This window comes from Orcinus orca, chromosome 10 (assembly GCF_937001465.1).
Source record: "Orcinus orca chromosome 10, mOrcOrc1.1, whole genome shotgun sequence".
In the NCBI taxonomy this organism is placed as follows: domain Eukaryota; kingdom Metazoa; phylum Chordata; class Mammalia; order Artiodactyla; family Delphinidae; genus Orcinus; species Orcinus orca.
The window spans coordinates 95,450,252-95,460,296 of NC_064568.1; the positions used below are offsets into that span (position 1 = coordinate 95,450,252).

Here is a 10,045-nt window from a genome sequence, read left to right on the forward strand (position 1 = left end):
GCCACAAACCACATCTGGCTACTGAGCATGTGAAATACGGCTAGTGCAACTATGGAAAAGATAATTTAATTTTATTTAATTTTAATTAATTTAAATTTAGAAATTGAAGCAATGTCCAATATTTTTCCATCAACGACAACTTTACGATTTGCGCAGGACTACACTTCATTGTAACTGGTGGAAATTTCGCATCTAAATTGAGAAATTGTGTAAGTGTAAAATACATGCCAGACTTCATGAAACAATTAAAAAGCATGTGAAAAATCTTGTTAGTAATTTTTATATTGTTACATGTTGAAATTACAATGATATTTTGCACATGTTGGGTTAAGTAAAATCTCTTATTAAAATCACTTTTTACTTTTTTAATATGGCTACCTGAAACTTAAAATGACATATTGGACAGCACTGGTCTAAGGATTAAAACACCAGTACTATCTGAAGAGCACAATTTGGAGTCACCTGTTGTCATGGTGACTACAAAAGAGGGTGAAGCCTGTCATTCAAGGTCACAGGAAGAATTAGCCAGGATGTACGTAGCCCAAGTGCAGCATCTAAGCCTTAAATCTATGATCAATAAGGAGCCATGTTTTAATGAAAAACAGTCAAGCAGTAACTCAAAATCAATGTGGAATGGTACGATAATGAAAGTTCACCTAAGACGGTACCTCCAGCTTACCCGAGATAACAAACTTCTTTCCAATGGGTAAGTGCCTTTCCAATCTGGAGAAGGTTTAGAGTGTATAGACATGATGAAGAAAATCAGACTCACGTTAATACTTTTTAGAAAAGTTTAGAAATATGTTTTATATTAATTGGAACAGTTTGTGCATAATTATTATGTTTTTAATGTTTAAAAGAATCTGACATAAACTGACAGATTAGCCCCGTGATTGTCGTTTAAAATGTGTGCTATATTTAGGCATATGATTTATTTAGGATTTGGCTGTATCTATAAAATATTAATTTTGTAAGTGATGGAACAGTCAAAGGAACTTGAGCTAAGTATTTGGAAAGGTTTCACTCATGTGAGTCGTACATTTGCCCGCTAAGCAACTGATTTGTTTAAAAAGAAAATCAACTATATGAAATTTATATACACAATTGAAAATGTTTAAGGGTTGAAATTTAACTAAGTTTATCAATGAAACTGACAGTTTAAGGCGCTCAATCTGTTCGATTTAAACTAAAGTTTCATCAAAGAAAAAGTGAAGGTGATGGCTCACATTTACCAGTTCCATAAGCAGAATAAGAAGATAAGTAAGTTGGAACTTAGAGGCCTAAAGGAAACTCGATTTTTATTTTTACCTGTAAAAACATCAAATATCAGTTGTTCTTTCTGTAGACAAAACGTACTCTTAATTGCTAATAATTAAGACTTTACACATATTTATTCGCTTAATCCTCACAACCCAATGAAGTAAGTAAAAATTCTCCCCATTTCACAGTCAAGAAATGATGACACAGCACGATGAAGGAGCTGCCCCAAGGTCATGCAGCTAGATGGTAGGACAGCCAGCATTCAAATACAGGCCGCCTGGCTTCAAAATGCATGCTCTTAACCACTGTGCTTTACTGACTCTCAGATTGCCCTTGAACCTGAAAAAAGGCTCACATCGACAAAAATAACTAATTGTTCAAAAAAGTGAGCTTTTACATGCTGTTAAGATTTTAACTAAAAGTCTCTCATTCCTCTTTTTTCCCAGTAGCTACCAAGAAAGGTCTGCAGTAGGAATTCCAGGAAAAAACCATGATGTACAAAAGGGAGTGACCCAAATGAGAACAGTTTTCAAGGCTTCTGACTTCATTCTGATCCCCATACTCCAGGCCTCCAGATTCCTAAGACAAGGAACTCTCCCGCAGTGACAGAGAACATATTGCTCCGACCCTCAGAGAAGTCCAGCCTGAGGGATGTGACATTTATTGAGTTACTTTTCATTGCATTTCTTTTCATCCTGTAACATCTCATATGGCCCTTTTGGGGGTTAATTCTGAATCCAGGGCACAGTACCAAATAAAACAAATTCAGGAGAGAGAAGATAATTCCTTTTCATTTTGTTTTTAATTCTAAAAATAGGTTTCAGGGGAAACGTTCTCCCCCTCCTTCTACACCAAAACCCCACCTAGAGTCAGCATCAATGAACATAAGCAAGGACATATGGTTTTGGTTACCTCCTGAGAACCATCTCCCCTCTCGAAATTGACCACACCCACCATCCTGAATCTGCCCCACGAGGCAGTCCTCAACTGCACTCTTTCCAAAACATACATAGTCAAAAAGCATCTTCACTGCAGCAGGAAGGCCTTCTTTGTTGGCTGGTAATTAACAAAGCAATCATAGTCAACTTCAGATTGTGATTTATCACGCAAATCATGTTTTTAAATGTACCAACTCTGTGCGATCTTGGATAAGCTATTTATTAGCATTTTACACATGAGGAAACAAGAGTTATTGTGAAGTTCAAAAAGATATTTTGTGTAGCATACTTAATAGACTAATGATAGCTATTACAATATTTATTATTAAAAGAACCTACAGAACTATATTTCATTACTTGCTTTTATGAACACCTGTCTCTTATTTAATCTTACTTTTCATATAGCTTAAATAAGAAAAGCCCCCTGAAATTAAAACACTTAATCACTCTTCTATGGAGACAGCGAGAACATGAGCTTATAAGGGGGAGAGAGGTTAGAAGGTAAAATACTAAAAGCATTATAAAGACAAACGTAAATGATTTTTAAAGATCCATTTTTTGCTCTCTTTGACTAGAATAATCAAAAGTTTATGCATAACTGCTGGTATAAAATTAAGCTAGCTAGTGTTTTTTATGCTTTTTACATATAACCTTTTAAGAAAAGACCTTCAGGAACCCAAATAATTTGAAAATGAAATTGTGGTATTTGATTTCTAATGTTGTACTTCAAATAACTAAAAGCTCAAAGTAATTTTATAGTGCCCTAATGATACCTTTTGAAACTTGGATAACTGAAGTAATACTACTCTAAGAAATTTGAGTCACTTTCCTAAGACCCTAAAATTGACATTTTTAAGGCCCTCAATACTGACTTTGGAACTAGATTTAAAAATAATAATTTAATATCACATAAAAAAATCTTTTAAGTATTCAAATAAGAAAAGCACATTTGTACCTATCTTATCTTTGGAAATGAGTAAGTTCTTGTTCTTAAGAAGTTTACAGTCTAGCACAAAAAACAGATACATGTATTTTCCAACAACATGCTAAATTGTTAAAAAAAAAATGGTATACACAGAGTTCTCTTGGAAGAGAATGAGTGAGAAGGGAGTATCACCTGGTCCTCGGGACAGGTTAGAGCTACTGAGAAAAGAACAGGTGAGCTTATAGCACAGGGAATTATAACTTATATTGGAGTATAATCTGCAAAAATACGGAATCACTATGCTGTCTTCCTGAAACTAATATAATATTTTAAATCAACTGTACTTCAATTTTTTTAAAAGGTGAGCCTAGACTGATGATAGTCTACATAAGGCAATAAAAAATAGACACATATAAAAGATATATTTACATGTATATAGCAAGGCTAACACCATAGGGAATATATATTCTTTCAATATATGAATACAAATAAGAAGTGAAAGAACAACTACCTTCAAAAGTACCTTTTGTATAAATTAGCTTATTCTAGTTCTTTAAAGTATAGAACACACTGGCATATGTCACAATACACTATGAAGAAATGATTCTCGTTTTATGACTTTAGGTTTTGTTTCTTTTCATTAAAATAAGAAAAAAGCCCAAGTGCCTTTATTTCAGTGAATTAAAAAGCGAAGCTTGCTGCATTCCTTGACATAAAGAAGCCAGGAATCTGGTACATTTTGTGTATCTGTAGGTTAATACAACAGAGAAAGATCACATCAGTTTCCTCCTTCTGAAAATGGGGAATCACAGTAGTACCTACTTCGTAGAGTTCTTAAGAGGATTAAATAAATTAATATTTGCAAAGTGTTTAGAACACAGCTTCTATTAGGAAGCGCTAGCAAGGGTTTGATTGATAGAAAAAAGATGGAACTGCAATCATACTAACCAGGGTCAGAGGAAACTATATGAAACAAGACGAAACGCCAGATAAGACCACACAGAAACCTTTCATTAGAGGTTTACCATTCAAGAGTCTGAGTAAGCATCTATTCTTCAATACAACTATGCCTGACACGACACGTAGTGATAAAATTGTGTAAAACGCCATGTCTCCCTTGAACGACTTTGGTTATCATAGAGGGAAGACAGTTCATAATGGACTGATACTCAGAGCAACAATTTCTCGTTTGAACACACCAAATATGTGGGACAAACACATAGTTTTATTTTATAGCTCCATTACTGTCTTGATTATCTAACTGTTCTCCCTGACCAATTAGATTATATAATATATCTGCGTCGAAAATCTTCATTCTTATGCCCTAATTTGTGGTTCATAATATTCAAAGTGCACTTGCACCACAATTCAGGGGAGTCACTTTTTACTCAGTCGGGAGGAAAAGCGGGGCTAAGTGACGAGAACCGCATCTCTGTTGCAGAGTCTCTGGAAACCGTGTAAACAGCCCGTGGGGAGTTGCTTCAGGAACTTGAACCATAAGGTGCTGAAGAGATGATCAGTGCCATCCATCTTCTTCCTCCCCTCCCCTTCACTCCAAGCCAGGCGGGGTCTCAGTGTGTATTAATCTCCCTTTCTAACACTTTTTAACTCACGGAAGCCTCCACTTTGAGGTTCTTTGGCTTTCATTTCAACTGATGATGAGGTAAAGAAGCAGAGATCTAGATCCAGGCAGTTAGGGAAATGAGCACTGGCTCACCTAACAGGATCCCAAATTTTCCTATCCACCATACAACCTCTGTACATGTCTGAAATGTGAAATTAAGGATTATAACATGTGTTGTGGGTTTTTTTTTAATTACACACCATTATAAACTAAGTTTCTAATATTTTTCTGATTGAATAAGAAATTAACCAAATCATATTTTCTAAAAGCCCTGGGGATATAAAATTACTTAAATAGCATTAAGAATTAACTGGTAACTTTTCCCCATAAGAAAAGGAAGGCTGAAAACTAGGCCAATGGAGAATATTTGGGTATTGTATGTAATGAGTTACACATACAATAAAAGAATAATCATAATAGTTGGAAAACAAGTAAGTCCTCAACCATAAGAGCTCAGATGACTTTATCAAGTGATACGGAATAAAGAGAAGGAAACACTTGATAAACATTTGCTGACTGATGTCCAAAACTATATAATTGCTACAAAGAACTGGCACATATGGAAATCAATCACTGACCTCGAACTATGTTTATAACACTCCAATTCTGTGCTAGACTGTATAAATATGTGTTTCCCATTTTGTAAAGTGGTTTATAAAATGGCTTAAGAGAGCTTATCCTCATTTTAACTGAGGGCACAAAAAAAATGAAGTATGGGCCCACAAATGTTTTTCAGCCTCCGTCAATCTCTGCTAATAATTCATGGCACAAAACACCCCTTCATATCACCACCAGCATGGGTTTCCCATGCCTTTTCTCAGCACAGCGGTTATAATCAATACCCACCACGCACAGCAGGTCAGTTGACAATACCTTACATTTATAGCATTTTTTCCTCGAGGTCATGGGGCTAACAATATTCTCCCTAGCCACAAATCCAAACCTAAGTGTTTTGGTAATGAAGAAATCATTTTTAAAAAAAACTATCACTTTTTCAGAAATGTGCTTTTACAAATGCTACAACACATTGTACAACATGCTAAATTACCAAGCAGTCATCACATTACCACAGTGCTAGAAATTGCTAGAGAACACTGACCCAGAAACAGCCAACAAAGGCTTCTGTGGCCTAATACTGTCTATGCAGGCTCATACGGTTACAAACAAATGACTTTCAATGGCACAAGTACAAGGTTAATCCTACTTAAACAAGAACATGCCTTGGCTCTTTTTATCTCTTTGGACCTGCTTGGTAAGTCAAGTTACATACTTCTTCAGGTAGAACAATGGCTGTGGTTTTAATTATCAGACCAAATTTTACAACATAAACCAAAAATTAGGACCAGGGTTTTTTTTTTTTAATCATTAAATTAAGACTTTATAAAACTATGACTTTCCAAAATTATAAAATAATTTTACAAAATTAAGACTTTTCTAATTTTAAGACTCTGAAGCCTAGAATCGCAGAAGACTCCTATTACTGTGAATGAGTGAGAGTGACAACTGGTATTCTACACCTGAGGATGCTGTGTGCTGTTCCCTACTTCCACCAGGTGGCCAGTCTCAACCATGGACGTACACCACACTCCCATTGGCATTTCCTAAGAAGGTACTGTGGATATCACAGCACTTTTTGCTTTTGTTATTTGGTTATGCACCTACCTCATGATGCTAGTAACATATATAAGCATGCCAAATTGTTGTTTTTCACTTCACTGACAAAAGCTTCATTTCCTGCTTCAGAGCCTGTGAAAATAAACCACTAGAACAAAGCGGTGCTTGCAATACATGCCTGTTTATTGCTGATGTTTACTGACTTCAGTTTTTTGGCAGAAAGCGATACAGCTTTAAAGATGCCAAACTGTCTTGAATCCTGTGCCTTGTGTGAGCTAGCAGCAAAGGCAAAACATGAGTCCTTATTGTGCTGAACTAACATTGGCTATCTCCTTTCTTCAGAACACAAACTAAGGGCCACAGGCTAGAACTCATAGTGAGGGGCCCATGTGGCTGAAAAGCAGGTCCAGAATACTTTCACTTGAATGTTGGATTTGCTAACAGAGATGTGAATAAAGCTGTACTCTTGGTGCCTCAGAAAGAACACAAAAATGATTATTTTTGTTACAAAACATGAAACTATATTCTGTCTATATAACGGGACCAGGATTCAATATCCTGGTTGCCTTTCATGCTTAAATGAGAAAATACTTATTTTTCTCTCCTGGTTATCTTCTGGAAACAGATAGACTTCATTTTAATCAATGTCCCATTTCATTACCATCATCAATGAGTATTTAGCAGAATATCTGTGAATCACTCTACAGGTAAAATTCAGTTGAACAACAAACCCAATTGTGAAATAATCTGCAAATTGTTGCTGCAACTCAATTCTTTAGTTTCCAATACAATCTTCTAATGAAGTGACATGACTTAAAATTACTAGCAAAGGGCTTCCCTAGTGGCGCAGTGGTTAAGAATCCACCTGCCAATGCAGGGGACACGGGTTCGATCCCTGGTCCGGGATGATCCCACATGCCGTGGAGCAACTAAACCCGTGCGCCACAACTACTGAGCCTGCGCTCTAGAGCCCCCGAGCCACAACTACTGAGCTCGCGTGCCACACTGCTGAAGACCGCGTGCCTAGAGCCCGTGCTCCACAACAAGAGAAGCCACTGCAGTGAGAAGCCCTTGCACCACAACGAAGAGTAGCCCTCGCTTGCTGTAAGTAGAGAAAGCCCGCTCGCAGCAACGAAGACCCAACGCAGCCAAAAATAATAAATAAATTAAAAAAATTTTTTTAATTACTAGCAAATATGAACAGACTTAGAAACCTAGTAATCAGCTAGCTAACAGGTGTTGAAATCCCAAAAGAGGGAAGAGGAATATCACTTTATGTCTAACACCTCAAGTAGCTTTAACATCCGTAATTCTAATCAACTTAACTGCAATTCAAAATGATCACTGCCAATGATTTCTTCTCGTTAACTACCTTTTAGCAAAAATATAATTTCTTGCTTTCCATATAATGTTCTCTAACTGACCTCTTCCAATTTATAAATTATTTTACTAAGTTGGGTACACAGTTTAATAAGTTGAATTATCTTCCAGTTATCGATGTGACATTTCTCCTCAATTTAAAAAATATTAACAAATACATTATTTCCTTCTGAACTGATCAGCTATATTTCTAAGAATGAAAAGTGTTTTCCGTCTTTCACATGAGTACACCTAAGATGATCTAAGTAGCTACAAAACAGTCTTCACAATCCTATTTTTAATCCATTCTTTGTGTCTGCAACAAACTAAATATCACGAAATGATGGCGAGGCTTGGGGCCGTTGAGAAAAGAGGAGGTTACCCATAACTTGAGCAATTCCCCATCCAGTACCCGAATGCCCTTAGCAACGCCATCGAAACCCTCTGCATCACACTCATAAACAGATGCAAACACCGCCCAGATACCTGCCCTCAGAGGTGCTTTGGTTTGCACCTGGTTCACACATAGAAACGCAAGGCATTTTCCAGTTCCTTAAAGCACGAACACAATACCTTCCAGAAACAGCAGCAATGACATCGGTACCAAGTATCTAATCTACAAAGTATTGATCCTATTAACGCTGGTATTGCTGGATGGGAAAACCGGGCTACCTTTCCCATTTAGTTACACCTTCCAAAGATAAAGGCGGTTATGTTCAAAATCCAAACGAACTTCAGAAGCACCTCAAAATGCTCCCGTCCCAGGCATGGAAGCCTGGGCTCACTTTTCAGAGACTGTTTTAAAAAAAAGTCTCGTTTGTTCCCTTGGAGACCTTAGCATCATCCCGTCCTCAAAGAGAATCAACTAGGAAACATGAAAGTCCAGAGGTAAATATTTTCATATCTTTTTTTTTTCTTTCTATAAGCCTCGATAACACGCCGAGAGGGAGAGGGAGAGAGAGAAAGGATAACGCAGGCAGGTACCACCCCCGCCTCTCCGCACAGCCTCACCCGTGCGCCGGGCCGTCTCCGGGCAGCTCCACGCCCCGTACGCCGTCGAGCCGGGACTGGCAGGGCCGTCGCGCCGGGAGGAGGCTCGGGCCCTGCGCCGACCGCGAAGTTTGCCGCCCGCCGCCGCCGCCGTGCCCCGGGCGCCTCCGAGGTTGCGGGGCGGCCGGGGAGACCGTCACCGGTGGGGACGCGCCCCTCGGGGACTCCGGTGCAGCCGGGCCCCGGCGCCCGCTCCCCGCAGCGGGTGGACGGACCCCCACCCCCGGCGCCCGGCCGGAGCCCTCCGCGCGGCGGGCGCGCTCGCCTTACCTGGCCCGCGGCGGCGGCGGCGGCCGTGGCGCTGGCGGCGGCGGCGGCGGCGGCGGCGGCGGCGGCGGCGGCGGCGGCAACGGGGCCGGGAGCCGCTCCGGCGGCGGCGGCGGCGGCGGCGGCGGCGGCGGCGCCTGGGAGGGGAGGGCGGCGCCGGCGGAGGAGGAGCTCGGGAGAGGAGCTGGCGGGCAGGCGAGCGGCTTTGTTTCCACTGCGCGGAGCCACCGACCCTGCGTCACCATGGCAACCGCCGGGGCCCCCAGGCCCAGTGGGGACCCCCCGGCGCCCGGGGTCAGGGACCCGCCGGGCCGCCGCCGGAACCCCTGCCCTTCTCCTCAGCAGTCTGGCTGCTCCGAGGGGACAAGGACCCCTAAGGAGCCGCCACCACCACAAACACACCCCTCTCTCAGGCTCCGTTGCCAAAGCGTCGGTCTCGCCCTAGCAAGAGGGGAAGGGGGGCCAGAGCCAATTCCTCTTTGCCTCGTAGTGGGCACCCCCTTTGGCTTCCCACACTGGACATTCCAAAGCCCCCTCCACACCTTTCTCCTTTGGAGCTGTACCCTCAAAATGGAAATTCACTGAAGAGAGAAGAAAGCAGTGCAAACTGATGAAGCGTGCAACAACTGGTCCTGGTGCTCCTGCGGCCGCTGCCGCCGCAACCTCGGAGCTGCCAAGACGCACGTGCCGCCGCCGCCTCCTCCCTCTCTTACCAAGCTTCGCCTCAGCGGGTCTGCGAATCGGGTGGAGGGCCCCAGTAGGAAAGAGGGGGAAGGGGGCTTCAGTTTTTATCGTAAACACAGGATACGCTTGTAACCTTACACGCTAAAACTCAACTTTGAGGCTGCATTGTGAATCTCTGCTGCTTCCACTGCTCAGCTACTGGCGGTGACTGCTAAGCGCCTACCTTGAGCGCTGGCTTTCTCTGTGCCAAGCCCGGACCGCGCACTGCAGGCCACCGTGCTCCATAGAAGATAAGGGTGAGGCCAACCATGGCACATGCTACGC

General features: G+C 41.3%; 1 protein-coding gene across 1 annotated transcript in view; it reads right to left on the reverse strand.

The window, feature by feature from the left end:
- The window catches only part of RNF182 (ring finger protein 182), a 54,734-nt gene extending 45,594 nt beyond the window's left edge, over positions 1–9,140 (reverse strand). Inside the window, exon 1 of the mRNA XM_049716371.1 lies at positions 9,041–9,140. The gene's annotated coding sequence lies outside the window, so the exon portion shown is untranslated. The remainder of the gene's footprint in view (positions 1–9,040) is intronic.
- Positions 9,141–10,045: the final 905 nt, after the last annotated feature.